Below are 15,896 nucleotides of genomic sequence, written 5' to 3'. Positions count from 1 at the left end.
CCGGGGACCCGGGTCCAGTTTCACAGGCACCACCTTGGAAATTACCCTAAAAACCTCCTTCCAGTAATCCTCTAGCTTTGGACAGGACCAAAACATGGTTAGCGCGCCCCCCCCCCCCCCCCCCCCCCACAATGTTCACACACATCTTCTACTCCTTCAAAGAATCGGCTCACCCTCGCCCTCGTGAGGTGTGCTCTGTATACCACCTTCAGCTGTATCAGCCCCAACCTCGCGCACGAGGTGGAGGCATTCACTCTCCGGAGCACCTCACACCAGACCCCCTCCTCTATAACCTCTCCCAACTATTCCTCCCACTTTGCTTTGATCCATTCCAGTGGTGCCTTATCCTCTTCCAAAATAGCTCTGTACACCGCTGACACTACCCCCCCCCCCCTTCTCCGGTCCCATTTTCGTCAGCACCTCCTCCTGCAGTGTGGAGGCCGGTTCCTCCGGGAAGCTCTGTATCTCCTTTCTGGCAAAATCTCGAACCTGCATGTATCTAAACATTTCTCCCTGCTCCAGCCCATACTTCGCTTCCAGTTCCTGCTGTTTAGCACAGGGCTAAATCGCTGGCTTTGAAAGCAGACCAAGGCAGGCTAGCAGCACGGTTCGATTCCCGTAACAGCCTCCCCGAACAGGCGCCGGAATGTGGCGACTAGGGGCTTTTCACAGTAACTTCATTTGAAACCTACTTGTGACAATAAGCGATTTTCATTTCATTTCAATCCTGCAAACCGACCCCTAAGAAACAAATCTTTTAGCGTCTTAATCCTCTTCTCTTCCCGTTTCTGGAAATTTCCATCCCACCTCCCTGGCTCAAATCTGTGGTTCCCCCGAATCAGCATTTCCCTTGACCCTGCCCTCAACCCGAAGTGTTGGCGAAACTGCCTCCAGACTTTCAATGAAGCTATTATTACCGGACTCCCTGAGTATTTCCCCAGAGCTATCTGGAGCGGCGCTGTTGCTAGTGCTTTCAGTCCCGACCCCCTGTACAGACTCTCCTCCATTCTGACCCACTGGGAATCAACCCCTCTGACCCAGCTCCGCACCTTCTCCACATTCGCCGCCCAGTAGTAGTACATCAGGTTCGGAAGACCCAAACCCCCTGCCTGCCTTCCCCTCTGTAGCAGCACCTTTCTCACTCTGGCCACCTTCCCTCCCCATATGAATGAGGTAATCCTTCCCTCAATCTCCCTGAAAAAAGCCTTTGGCAGGAAAATCGGTAGGCATGGGAAAAATAAACAGAAATCACGGCAACTTATTCATTTTAACCGCCTGTACCCGACTCGCCAGTGACAGAGGGAGACCTTTCCACCTTGCCAGATCGGCTTTCACTCTCCCCACCAAACTAGAGATGTTATACCTGCGAAGCCTCCCCCACTCCCGGGCAACCTGCACCCCCTGGTACCCAAAGTGAGTCCCTGCCTACGGAATGGCAGCCCCCCCACCCCTGCCCCCACCCCCGGCCGAGACACCACAAAATACTCACTCTTGTCTAGGTTCAGCTTGTACCCTGAGAAAAAACCAAATACCCGTAGAACATAAGAACTAGGAACAGGAGTAGGCCATCTGGCCCCTCGAGCCTGCTCCGCCATTTAATGAGATCATGGCTGATCTTTGTGGACTCAGCTCCACTCTCCGGCCTGTACACCAAATCCCCGAATCCCTTTATTCTTTAGAAAGGTATCTATCTTTTTCTTAAAAACGTTTAAAGAAGGAGCCTCAACTGCTTCACTGGGCAAGGAATACCAGAGATTCACAACTCTTTGGGTGAAGAAGTTCCTCCTAAACTCGGTCTTAAATCTACTTCCCCTTATTTTGAGGCTATGCCCCCGAGTACTGCTTTCCCCGCAGTATCTATTCCCTTCATAATTTTATATGTTTCAATAAGATCCCCCCGCATCCTTCTAAACTCCAATGAGTACAGTCCCAGTCTACTCAACCTCTCGTCATAATCTAATCCCCTCAACTCTGGGATCAACCTAGTGAATCTCCTCTGCACTCCCTCCAGTGGCAATATGTCCTTTCTCAGGTAAGGAGACCAAAACTGAACGCAATACTCCAGATGTGGCCTCACCAACACCCTATACAAGTGCAGCATAACCTCCCTAGTCTTGAACTCCATCCCTCTAGCAATGAAAGACAAAACTCGATTAGCCTTCTTAATCACCTGTTGCACCTGCACACCAACATTTTGCGACTCATGCACCAGCACACCCAGGTCCCTCTGCACAGCAGCATGTTTTAACATCTTACCGTTTAAATAATAATCCATTCTGCTGTTATTCCTCCCAAAATGGATAGCCTCACACTTGGCAACATTGAATTCCATCTGCCAGACCCTAGCCCATTCACCTAACCTATCCAAATCCTTCTGCAGACTTCCGGTATCCTCTGCACTTTTTGCTTTACCACTCATCTTAGTGTCGTCTGCAAACTTTGACACATTGCACTTGGTCCCCAACTCCAAATCATCTATGTAAATTGTGAACAACTGCGGGCCCAACACTGATCCTTGAGGGACCCCACTAGTTACAGGTTGCCAACCAGAGAAACACCCATTTATCCCCACTCTCTGCTTTCTGTTAGTTAACCAATCCTCTACCCATGCTACCACTTTACCCTCAATGCCATGCATCTTTAGTTTATGCAGCAACCTTTTGTGTGGCACCTTGTCAAAAGCTTTCTGGAAATCCAGATATACCACATCCATTGGCTCCCCGTTATCTACTGCACTGGTAACGTCCTCAAAAAATTCTACCAAATTAGTCAGACACGACCTACCCTTTGTGAACCCATGCTGCGTCTGCCCAATGGGACAATTTCCCTCCAGATGCCCCGCTATTTCCTGCTTAATGATAGATTCCAGCATTTTCCCTACAACCGAAGTTAAGCTTACCGGCCTATAATTACCCGCTTTCTGCCGACCTTTTTTTAAACAGTGGTGTCACGTTTGCTACTTTCCAATCCTCTGGGACCACCCCAGAGTCTAGTGAATTTTGATAAATTATCGCTAGTGCGTTTACAATTTCCCTAGCCATCTCTTTTAACACTCTGGGATGCATCCCATCAGGGCCAGGAGACTTGTCTACCTTTAGCCCCATTAGCTTGCCCAATACTGCCTCCTTAGTGATGACAATCATCTCAAGGTCCTCACCTATCATATCTTTATTTCCATCAGTCACTGGCATGTTATTTGTGTCCTCCACTGTGAAGACTGACCCAAAAAACCTGTTCAGCTCCTCAGCCATTTCCCCGTCTCCTATTATTAAATCTCCCTTCTCATCTTCCAAAGGACCAATATTTACCTTAGCCACTCTTTTTTGTCTTGTATATTTGTAGAAGCTTTTACTATCTGCTTTTATGTTCTGAGCCAGTTTACTTTCATAGTCTACCTTACTCTTCTTTATAGCTTTTTTAGTAGCTTTCTGTTGTCCCCTAAAGACTTCCCAGTCCTCTAGTCTCCCACTAATTTTTGCCACTTTGTATGTTTTTTCCTTCAATTTGATACTCTCCCTCACCTCCTTAGACATCCACGGTCGATTTTTCCCCTTTCTACCGTCTTTTTTGTCGGTATGAACCTTTTCTGAACACTGTGAAAGATCGCTCGGAAGGTTCTCCACTGTTCCTCAACTGCTTCACCATGAAGTCTTTGCTCCCAGTCTACCTTAGCTAGTTTTTCTCTCATCCCATTGTAATCGCCTTTGTTTAAGCACAAAACACTAGTGTTTGATTTTACCTTGTCATCCTCCAACTGTATTTTAAATTCCACCATATTGTGGTTGTTCCTTCCAAGAGGATCCCGAACTATGAGATCATAAATCAATCCTGCCTCATTACACAGGACCAGATCTAGGACCGCTTGTTCCCTTGTAGGTTCCATTACATACTGTTCCAGGAAATTATCCCAGATACATTCTATAAACTCCTCCTCAAGGCTGCCTTTACCAACCTGGTTAAACCAATCGACATGTAGATTAAAATCCCCATGATAACCGCTGTACCATTTCTACATGCATCCGTTATTTCTTTGCTTATTGCCTGCCCTACCATCCTGTTACTATTTGGTGGCCTATAGACTACTCCTACCAGTGACCTTTTTGCCTTACTATTCCTGATTTCCACCCAAATTGATTCAACCTTGTCCTCCATAGCATCAATATCATCCCTTACTATTGCCCGGATGCCATCCTTAAACAACAAAGCTACACCACCGCCCTTACCGTCCATTCTATCCTTTCGTATAGTTTGATACCCTTGGGTATTTAACTCCCAGTCGTGACCATCCTTTAACCATGTTTCAGTAATGGCCTCTAAATCATAGTCATTCACGATGATTTGCGCCATCAACTCATTCACCTTATTCCGTATACTACGAGCATTCAGGTAAAGTACACTTATGCTGTTTTTTATGTCTTTGTTATGAATCCTAACACCTTGATCAGTAACTTTTCGCAAATTACTTTTCCTCTTACCCTTTCTCCTAATTTTCCTTGTCTTTGAACCCATATCTCTACATAATAACCTGTCACGTAACCTGCTGCCTTGCTCTCCATTAACCATTATACTGTCCATAGCTTTACCCTTCCCTTCCCCCCAACTTGCTAGTTTAACGTCCTTGTGACCTACCTATTTATCCTATTCGCTAGAACACTGGTCCCAGAATGGTTCAGGTGAAGACCGTCCCAACGGTACAGGTCCCTCCTGCCCCAGTACTGATGCCAATGCCCCATGAAATGGAATCCCTCTTTCCCGCACCACTCCGTTAGCCACGTGTTAACTTCCCTAATTTTCTCAACCCTATGCCAATTGGCACGTGGCTCGGGTAGTAATCCAGAGATTATAACCCTGGAGGACCTGTCCTTTAATTTAGTCCCTCGTGTTTGTTAATCCCCAAACAGGTCCTCTTTCCTAGTCTTACCTATGTTGTTAGTCCCAACGTGGACCACAACAACTGGATCCTCGCCTGCCTCTCCAAAATTCTTTCAAGCCGATCAGAGATGTCCCTCACCCTGGCACGGGGCAGGCAACATACCATGCGGGACTCACAATCTGGCTTACAAAGGATGCCATCAATCCCCCTAATTATAGAATCCCTTACAACTACCACTTGTCTTTTTGCTCCCCCCTCTAGAATGGCTTCCTGTACCACAGTGCAGAGGTCAGTCAACGCATCCTCCCTACAGCCCTCTTCCTCATCCACACAATATAGCTCCAATATTCCCCCTATCGACACACTCGGTTCCGACACATATAACAGCAAGTCGTCGGCATATAAGGACACCCTACGCTCTATCTCCCCCCCCCCCGCCCCCCGCACTATTCCTTTCCATGCTCCCGAACTTCTTAATGCGATGGCCAACGGCTCAATTGCAAATGCAAACAGCAGGGACATCTCGGCCTTGTCCCACGGTGGAGAGAAAAGTATGTTGTTTGTGCGGACACTCTCTTTCAGCTCCTTATATAGTAGCTTTACCCAGTTCACAAATCCTGGTCCAATCCCAAACCGCTCCAGAACTGCCATCAAGTACCCCCATTCTACCTGGTCAAACGCCTTCTCGGCGTCCAATGCAACAACACCTCTGTTTCCTTCCCTTCCGCCGGTGCCATAACAGCGTTCAAAACCCTCCTAATGTTCGAAAAAAGCTGCCTCCCTCTCATGAACTCCATCTGATCCTCACCTATCACCTTTGGGAGGCACTCCTCCAGCTTCCCCGCCAGTACCTTCGCCAATACTTTTGCGTCCACATTTAGAAGTGATATGGGCCTATACGACACACACTGCGTCGGATCCTTATCTTTTTTTAGCAACAGTGAAATCGATGCCTGCCCCAAGGTTTGTGGCAACACCCCCTTCCCTATCGCCTCCTCAAACATCCCCACCATCAGGGGTGCCACCCTATCCTTGAATAGGGTGGAAACCTATCCGGCCCTGCCACCTTCCCCGACTGCATCCTCCCAATCGCATCCTTTATCTCCTGCTCCACTATTGCTCCTTCTAATGTAGCCCTGTCCCCCTCCCCTAGCCTCGGGTACTCCAACCCATCTAGAAATTCCTGCATCTCACGGGATCCCCCGGGTGGCTCTGATCTGTACAACCTCTCATAAAACTCCTCAAAAACCTTGTTAATCAGCACCGGAGCCGACTTCCGGTGACGGCGGGCGGGAGGCAGCCGCACATTGGAGGGCTCCCGCTCGGGAACAGCATTTTCGGGGTCTAACACCCGGTCCCAGGGGTAACAGAGGCGGCAAAAGCAGGGAGAAGGCACAGTGAAGAAGGATGTCGGGAACAGGTAAAAAAACAGCCGTGAAAAAAACAGCTGAAAGTCTGTCGGGGAGTGGAAAGGTCACCGCAGGGACGGCAAGAAAAATGGAGGCTGGGGCACCAGGGGGGGCCGCATTGCCCACGGCTGAAGAAATGACTACGGTGATGGCCGCGGAACTCGAAAGGCAGTTTACAAAACACATGGAGGCGATGAGGAAGGAGATGGGGGCGGTATTGAAAGTGCTGGTGGAGGAGGCGATTGCCCCAGTGAGGGCAGCGGTATTGAACGCCGTGGCGGAGGTACGGGAGCAAGGCGAGGCGCTGAAGGAAGTGGAAGAGACATTGTTACAGCACAGTGATCAACTTACCTCGATGGGAAAGGAGATGCGGGAGGTGAGAGAGATCAACGAGGGTCTGCGAGCTAAAATGGACGACTTGGAAAACAGATCCAGGCGACAGAATCTGAGGATTGTGGGTCTTCCCGAATGAGTGGAAGGCCCGAGGTCGACTGAGTATTTTGCCACGATGTTGGCGAAGCTATTGGGGGAGGGTGATGATCTGTCCCGATGTGAACTGGATCGGGCTCATCGGTCGTGGAGGCCTGTACCAAAGGAGAGTGAGCCGCCAAGAGTAGTGACTCTGTGTTTTCATAGATACAGTGTGAAGGAGAAGGTCCTGTGCTGGGCAAAGCAGAAGCGGGTGGTGGAGTGGGCTGGAACTGGTGTATGCATATAACAGGACTTTACGGTGGAGCTGGCGAGGAGGCGGGCTGCCTTCAGCCGGGTGAAGAAGGCGCTGTACATCAGTAAGGTGCGGCATCGTATACCCAGCTAAGTTGAGGGTGACCTACAAATCCAAGGACTTTTATTTTGGGACGGCGGAAGCAGCGGAGGAGTTTGCGAAGGCAGAAGGACTGTGGCTGAATTGAGAAGTGGTCATGTACTGATACAGCCTCATGTAACTGTATTTTTTCACTGCCGCGGGTGTATGTACTAAATGAGCCAACGTTGTACATACTTGGACAAGGGAAGAGAGGGGACTTTCACTTGCAATGAGGGTTCTTTGGAGCTTGGGTGTGTATGTGGGGTTTGTGTGCTAAAGGGGATTTATTGGTTTTCCTGGGGCCGGGCAAGGGGGAAAGAGACCCTGGCAAGGGCCTCCACGCTGGCCGGTTTCAGCCGGCCAGTGAATGGGAGTGAGTTGGGGGGCGAGGCTGCGGCCACCGGAGCCTGGCAGAATAGGTCCAGATGAGTTTAGCCGGGGTGGAAAGATGGGGGGGGGGAAGGAACGGAGGTTGGGGGGAAGATTTTTGTAAGAGTAAGTGGAGGGGAGGAGCCGGGGAGGGGGGGGTGGGGCTTGCAATGCATGGGTGTCATCTACGGTACTCTTTCGGGGATTGGATGGCATTGAATGTTAGGGGAGGTGGGGGGGGGGGGGTGGGGGGGGGGCTGGGAGGGACTTGATAGGTTAATGGTGACCATAGGTGATTCCTAATTCCTTTCTCTTTTATTTCTCCTTTGTTTGTCCCACCGTGGGAGGGTTTGTTCTATTTGATGTTTATATTGTCAGGTGGATCATTGCTTGGGGTGGTGGGATCGTTGTTGTTGATAAGGAAATTGACTTTGTATTTGTTAGCATTTACTGCTTGTGGGTGTGAAAATGGAGAATAAAAATATTTTACAAAACAAATCATAATCATACATACATACGTACCTTATCTCCATGCTCATAAACTGCACCCCTTGCTCGTCTCAGTTGGCGCATCGCCTTCCTGGTAGACAGTCGGTCGAAGCTCGCCTGTAGTTCCTTCCTCTTTTCCAGCTTTGCTGGGTCCCCATCTTCTGCATAACTCCTATCTACCCCCAACATCTCATCTATTACCCTCTGCCGTTCCAACCTCTCCTCTTTGTCCGCCCTGGCCTTAAACAAAATTACTTCACCACTCACCACCGCCTTTGGAGCCTCCCAGACAACTGCCTTCGACACCTCACCCGTACAGTTGAAACCTACATATTCCTTAATTACCTTTTCAATACCCGTACCCCGAACAGGCGCCGGAATGTGGCGACTAGGGGCATTTCACAGTAACTTCATTTGAAGCCTACTTGTGACAATAAGCGATTTTCATTTCAATTTTCTCACCGAACACTTGGTTCCCCAAAAGCCCCACATCCAGTTTCCACCCGGCCTCTGCGCTACCCCCTTCTCCAGTACCATATCCACCCAATGCGGAGTATGATCTGACACTGCAATTGCCGAGTATTCCGACCCCTTCTACCCAGCCAACAAAGCCTTCCCCACCACAAAGAAGTAGATCCGCGAGTATACCTTATGGACTGCTAGAATAACGAGTACTCCTGTTCCCTTGGGTGCAGGAACCTCCAAGGGTCCACCCCTCCCATTTCCACCATTAGCAGAGCCAGCGCCTTCGCCCCCCTGATGGGACCAGCGGGTGCGGCCGTGATCTGTCCAACCTCGGCTCCTGCACCAGGTTCCAGTCCCCTCCCCCACAATCAGTTTGTGCGTGTCCAATCGGGGATTGCCTCAAACACTTTCTTCGCGAATCCCACATCGTCCCAATTGAGACTATATACACTTAACAGCGCCACTAATCTCCCCTCCAGCACCCCTGTCACAATCCCACATCTACCCCCCTGATCTGCCACCACCTTCTCCATCTGGAAGCGTACCCTTTTGCTGACCAGCACCGCTACCCCTCGAGCCCTTCTGTCAAATCCAGAGTGAAACACTTGACTAACCCAGCCTTTTTTAAGTCTCACCTGGTCCTTCACCCTCAAGTGAATCTCCTGCAGCATTGCCACACCGGCTTTCAAACTTTTAAGATGCGCAAGCACCCTTGACCGGACCTCCTAGCCCTCTCGCGTTCCACGTGACTATCCTAACTGGGGGTCTCTCATCCCCCCCCCCCCACCTTTCTTATCCACCATCATCATACCACTGGGCCCTGCCCCATAAGCCTGACCCACCCCTGTCCATTGTTAACATCGAACGCCCCCCCCCCCCCCCCCCCCCCCCCCAATAAGCCCTCCCCTACATTTCTCCTTGAAAAAACATCTCCCGGCATCAATCCCTTTTCCCCCCCCCCTCTCGCTCGCCTCGTAGACCCATTGAAGCCTGCTATCCAGGCTCCAACATCCGCAGCCCTCCAGTCACCTCACCTCCGTTCACTAGCTGACTTTAGTTAGCTAGCGCGGGTGGTTCCCCCCGCCAAGGTATATCGTCCCCTTCCACCCAGTCCCAGAGAAAGAAAAAACAAAACCAACAATCCAACCCATACAATTTACTAATATAAGATTTAACCGTCGCAACACCGAACGCCAATCAACCCAACCATTAACTTGAACTTTGTTACAATGCAAAGAGAAGTAAATTACAATACACATCAGTAAAAAGAAAGTTGTAGGATTTATACATTTTTCAACTGCCCAAACACAGTCCACAGTCTCTCTTCCAGTTCCGCTCCTCACGTCTGTCCCAAGCTTTCTGCCCTCACGAACGCCTCAGCCGCCTCCGCTGTCTCAAAATAAAAGTCTTTGGTGTTATACGTTACCCTCAGCTTCGCCGGGTACACCATACCAAATTGCACCCCTTTTTGTACAGTGTCACCTTCACCCGCCCAAACGCCGCTCGTCTCTTTGCCAACTCAACCGTCAAGTCCTGATAGATCCGAACTCCAGCACCGTCCCACTGCACCTCGCGCTTCTGCTTAACACCTTCTCCTTCATGCAGTACTTATGGAAGCAGATAATTACTGCTCTTGGCGGCTCATTCACCTTGGGCTTCGGCCTTAATGACCGATGAGCTCAGTCCAGCTCGTACTGGGAGGAGTTCTCACCCTCCCCCATCAGCTCCGCCAACTTCTTAGCGAAGTACTCTGTTGGCCTCTGTCCCTTCGGGCAAGCCCACAATTCTCAGATTGTGCCGTCTTGGGCGGTTCTCCAAGTCCTTGAGCTTTGCTCGGAGTCCTCTGTTGACCTCCACAGCCCTCCGCAGCTCGTCCCCCATCGAGGTGAACTTGTCGCTGTGCTGCGACACGGCTTCCTCCACTTCCTTCATCTTCTCGCCCTGCTCTCTCACCTCGGCCGATGTCTTTGCCACAGCTACCCTCTCCGGGGCGATTGCCTCCTCCACCAATGATTTCAATGAGCCCGCTGTCTCCTTCCTCAAAGCCTCCATATGCCTCGCAAACTGCTTTTCCAGCTCCACCGCCATCACCTTGGTCATCTTCTCCACCGTAAGTAGTGTGGCCCCACCATGCGGTCCGGCATCCGCCATCCTGTCAACGCTTTTGCTGGCCTCCTCATTCAACGGCGAACCCCCGGGTTTTCTTCCTTCTTCCCCAGCTGCTTTTCGCATCCTCTAACGGCTTATTATTTTTTCTCTCTTTCTTCAATCCGAAAATAACTAACTAATTATTTTCACAAATTTTTTCCCCCCAAATTCAAAAGTCAAGAAATCTCTTCCCCGGGGAACCGGACTTCAAACTCCTCAAAGATCCATTTTCAGTGGGAGCCACCCAGTGTGCTCTAGTCCCCCTCTACATCGCGTTCTGGACTCAGGCCTGCCACCTCGATTGCCTCGCCTCGTGTCAAGCTCCGCCCACGCATCCGACCTCTGGGTCGATGCCTTCCGCTCCGGCCGCTGGACACTCCCGCGGGGCTCCACACCAGCTCCAAACCGGACCGACTCGACGACCGCCCCTCAGGCCCCAATGGCCGAAGAAACCTTATAACAGAGAGAACCACGGGGAAACCCCCGAAAAATCACGGACCGGCGGGAGCCTCTTCCCGACGCAGCCACTCCGCTCGCGAGCGCCACCGGAAGACTCTTTAAACATTTTCAAATCAATTCATGGTTTCATTCTCGTAGCAAAGTCAAATCCCTGCCTACATCACTGCTGCTACTTCTCTTTATCGCAATACTCAACATCATGTTAATATAATTTTTGTTCAATTTTGGGTACCCAGTTTCAGCATAACGTAGTCACAAGCCATTTCATTATAAAGTAAAACTGCCTCACAGTTCACAGGAATCACCCCAATAGCACCATTTCCATTTCCCATAACTGTTGCCTGTCTAAAGAGATTTCCAATTTGTACCAGCGTAGGGGCAATGCGCAGTAGTAAGCTGATCAAGACTGTCTTGGAAGATATTTGATAAAGTACCACATCAAAGATTTTTGCAGAAAATAAAAGCTCATGTTATAAGGGTAACATATTGGCATGTATAGAAGATTGGCTGGCTAACAGGAAATAACGGGGACAGTGGTTAGCACTGCTGCCTCACAGCGCCAGGTACCCAGGTTCAATTCCGGCCTTGGGTGACTGTGTGAACCTTGCACTTTCTCCCCGTGTCCGCTTGGGTTTCCTCCGGGTGCTCCAGTTTCGTCCAGTCGAAAGATGGGCAGGTTAGGTGGATTGGTCATGCTAAATTGCCCCTCAGTGTCCAAATAGTTAGGTGGGGTTACCGGGTTGCGGGGATAGGGTCAGGTCCTGGGCCTAGGGTCAGTGTAGACTCGATGGGCCAAATGGCTCCTGCACAGTAGAGATTCTGTGATGTTATGAATGAATACACACAAATGCAGATCATCCATGAAGACCAGACGGGGTTTGTGAAGGGGAGACAGTTGAACGTGAATGTGCGGAGGCTTTTGAACGTTATCATGATGCCGGCGAGGGGGGGGGGAGGCGGAGATAGTGGTGGCGATGGACGCTGAGAAAGCCTTCGATAGGGTAGAGTGGGCGTACCTGTGGGAGGTGCTGAAGTGGTTTGGGTTTGGGGAGGGGTCTGTCAGGTGGGTTAGGCTGTTGGATGAGATCCCGATGGCGAGTGTGGCCACAAATAGGAGGAGGTCCGAGTACTTTCGGTTGCACCGAGGGACGAGACAGGGGTCCCCCCTGTCCCCCCTGCTCTTCGCACTGGCGATTGAACCCCGGGCTATGGCACTGAGGGAGTCAAGGAACTAGAGGGAGTTGGTGCGTGGTGGGGAGGAGCATAGGGTGTCATTTTATGCGGATGACCTGCTTCTGTATGTGGCGGACCCAGTGGGAGGAATGCCAGAGGTAATGAGGATCCTTGGGGAATTCGGGGACTTTTCGGGGTACAAGCTCAATATGGGGAAGAGCGAGCTGTTCGGAGTTCAGCTAGGGGACCAGGAGAGGGGGATTGGCGAGCTCCCACTAAAAAGGGCGGAGAGGAGCTTCAGATATTTGGGGGTCCAGGTGGCCAGGAGCTGGGGGGGCCCTGCATAGGCTTAACTTTACAAGGCTGGTGGAGCAAATGGAGGAGGAGTTCAAGAGGTGGGACACGTTGCCGCTGTCCTTGCCGGGTAGGGTGCAGTCAATCAAAATGACGGTGCTCCCAAGGTTTTTGTTCCTGTTCCAGTGCCTCCCCGTGTTTATCCCGAAGGTTTTTTTCAGGCGGGTTAACAGGAGTATAATGGGGTTTGTGTGGGCGCGAGTGACTCCGAGGGTGAGAAGGGTGTTCCTAGAGCGGAGTAGAGATAGGGAGGGGGGGCTGGCGCTGCCCAACCTCTGTGGGTACTACTGGGCTGCCAATGCGACGATGGTGCGCAAGTGGGTGATGGAGGGGGAGGGGGCTGCATGGAAGAGGCTGGAGACGGCGTCCTGTGTGGGTACGTGTCTGGGGGCGCTGGCAACGGCGCCGCTGCCGCTCCCTCCAAGGAGGTATACCACGAGCCCAGTGGTGGTGGCGGCCCTCAAAATTTGGGGGCAGTGGAGGCGGCACAGGGGGGAAGTTGGGGTCTCGGAGTGGACCCCATTACGGGGGAACCACCGGTTCGCCCCAGGAAGAACAGGTGGAGGGTTTTCGGGGTGGCACAGGGCAGGGATAGGAAAGTTGAGGGACTTGTTTGTGGACGGGAAGTTTGCGAGCTTGGGTGAGCTGGAGGAGAAGTATGGGCTCCCCCCCCCCCCCCCCGGGGAACGCCTTCAGGTATTTACAGGTAAGGGCATTTGCCAGACGGCAGGTGGTGGAATTCCCGCAGCTACTGCCACACACAGTACAGGACAGGGTGCTCTCGGGGTGGGTGGGGGCGGGGGGGTGGAGTGGGGAAGATCTCGGAAACTTACCAGGTGATGCAGGAGGAGGAGGAGGCCTCGGTGGTGGAGTTGAAAGGTAAGTGGGAGGAGGAGTTGGGAGAGGAGATCGAAGAGGGGACGTGGGCAGATGCCCTAGGGAGGGTGAATTCTTCCTCTTCGTGCGCGAGGCTCAGCCTCATACAGTTTAAGGTGCTGCACAGGGCACACATGACCGGGACAAGGATGAGACGGTTCTTTGGGGGTGAGAACAGGTGTGTTAGGTGCTCAGGGAGCCCAGCAAATCACACCGATATGTTCTGGGCAAGCCCAGCGCTGGAGGAATTTTGGAAGGACGTAGCGAGGACGGTGTCGAGGGTGATAGGATCCAGGGTCAGACCGGGCTGGGGGCTCGCAATATTTGGAGTGGCAGAGGAGCCGGGAGTGCAAGAGGCGAAGGTGGCCGGAATTCTGGCCTTTGCGTCCCTGGTAGCCGGCGAAGGATTCTCCTTCAGTGGAAGGATGCGAGGCCCCCAAGTGTGGAATCCTGGATCAGCGATATGGCGGGATTTATTAAATTGGAGAGGGTGAAATTCGCCTTGAGAGGGTCGGTACAAGGGTTCTTTAGGCGGCCGCAACCGTTCTTAGACTTTCTGGCAGAACGATAGACATATTGATCAATGGCAGCAGCGGGTGGAGGGGGGGGGTTTACTTTTTGTTTTTGTTATTTACACTGGAGGGTCTGAGGGGGTGTATACACCTGTTGTGTTAAGTCGGGGTGTTAATGTTAATTTATTATTTATGTACGGGGGAGGTAGGGGTTTGGGGGGTTGCATTTTTAGATTGTGTTTTGTACTTAACCCTGTTGGGTTATTTTTTTTCCTCATTTATTGATATTTTATGAAAACCTTTAATAAAAATTTTTTTTTTTTTTAACTGAATACACACAAATGGGTCTTTTTCAGGTTGGCAAAATGTAATGACTGGTGTGCCATAGGGACCAGTGCTGGGAACCCCCGTGTTTACAATTTACATAAATGACTTGGATGAATTTTGTTGGTAAATATGAGGTCATCCATTTTGGTAGGAATAACAGCAAAATGTACTATAAATTGCAGCATGCTGCTATACAGAGGGACCTAGGTGTCCTTGTGCATGAATTGAAAAGGTTAGTTTGCAGGTGCAGCAGGTAATTAAGAAGGCAAATTGAATTTTGTCCTTCATTGCTAGAGGGGCGGAGTTTAAAGACAGGGAGCTTATGTTGCAGCTCTGTAGGATGGTGATGAGGCCACACCTGGAGTACTGTGTTCAGTTTTGGTCTCCTTACTTGAGATGTACTGGCACTGGAAGAGGTGCAGAGGAGATTCACGAGGTTGATTCTGGAGTTGAGAGGATTGGCTTATGAGGAGAGACTAAATAGAAGAGACTATACTCATTGGAATTCAGATGAATGAGGGAGGATCTTGTAGAAACATATAAAATTATGAAGGGAATAGATCAGATAGAAGCAGGGAGGTTATTTCCACTGACAGCTGAAACTAGAACTGGGGGAATAGCCTCAAAATAAGGGGGAGCAGATTTAGGACTGCGTTGAGGAGTAACTTCTTCACCCAAAGGGTTGTGAATCTGTAGAATTTCCTGCCCAGTGAAGCAGTTGAGGCTACCTCGTTAAATGTTTTTAAGGCAAAGAGTTAGATTTTTGAACAGCAAAGAAATTAAGGGTGTTAGTGAGCAGGCGGCTAAGTGGAGCTGAGTCCACAAAAAGATCAGCCATGATATTGAATGGCGGAGCAGGACTGAGGGGCCAAGTGGCCTACTCCTGTTCCTAGTTCTTATGTTCTTACGAAAGGATGGTTACCAAATTTTCTGATGACAAAGATGGGTAGAAAAGTAAATTGTGAAGAGGGTATAAGGTGGCTTCAAAAAGATGTAGGTAGATTAAGTGAGTGCCCAGAGATCTGACAAATGGAGTACAATGTGGGAAAATGTGAAATTACCCATTTTGGCAGGAATAATAAAAAAGCTTATTATCTAAATGGTGAGAAATTGCAGAGGGATCGCGGTGACCTAGTGCATGAATCACAAAAGGTTAGTATGCAGGTACAGCAAGTAATTAGGAAAGCTAATAGAACTACAGCATTTATTGAGAGGGGAATTGAATACAAAAGGAGGGATGTTATGCTTCAGTTGTAGCACTGGTGAGACCACATAATAATAATCGCTTATTGTCACAAGTAGTCTTCAATGAAGTTACTGTGAAAAGCCCCTAGTCGCCACATTCCGGCGCCTGTTCGGAGAGGCCGGTACGGGAATTGAACCCGCGCCGCTGGACTTGTTCTGCATTACAAGCCAGCTGTTCACCCCGCTGTGCTAAACCAGCCCCTAATGGGAGTTACTAATGGAGTACTGTGTCCAGTATTGGTCAACATATTTAAGAAAATATGTAAATGTGTTGGAAACAGTTCAGAGAAAGTTTGCCAGACTAATACCTGGAATGTGTGGGTTGGCTTATGAAGAAAGGTTAGACAGGATAGGCTTGTATCTGCTGGAGTTTAGAAAAGTAAGAAGCAACC

The 15,896-nt window shown here is 50.3% G+C and overlaps 1 protein-coding gene across 2 annotated transcripts in view; it reads left to right on the top strand.

The window, feature by feature from the left end:
• mrps10 (mitochondrial ribosomal protein S10) overlaps positions 1–15,896 on the top strand; it is a 43,102-nt gene that overhangs the window by 13,951 nt on the left and 13,255 nt on the right. The gene's annotated exons all lie outside the window — the stretch shown is intronic.

Source organism: Scyliorhinus torazame, chromosome 1, assembly GCF_047496885.1.
Source record: "Scyliorhinus torazame isolate Kashiwa2021f chromosome 1, sScyTor2.1, whole genome shotgun sequence".
NCBI classification, from domain to species: Eukaryota; Metazoa; Chordata; class Chondrichthyes; order Carcharhiniformes; family Scyliorhinidae; genus Scyliorhinus; species Scyliorhinus torazame.
This window is presented reverse-complemented; position numbering and strand designations above follow the sequence as displayed.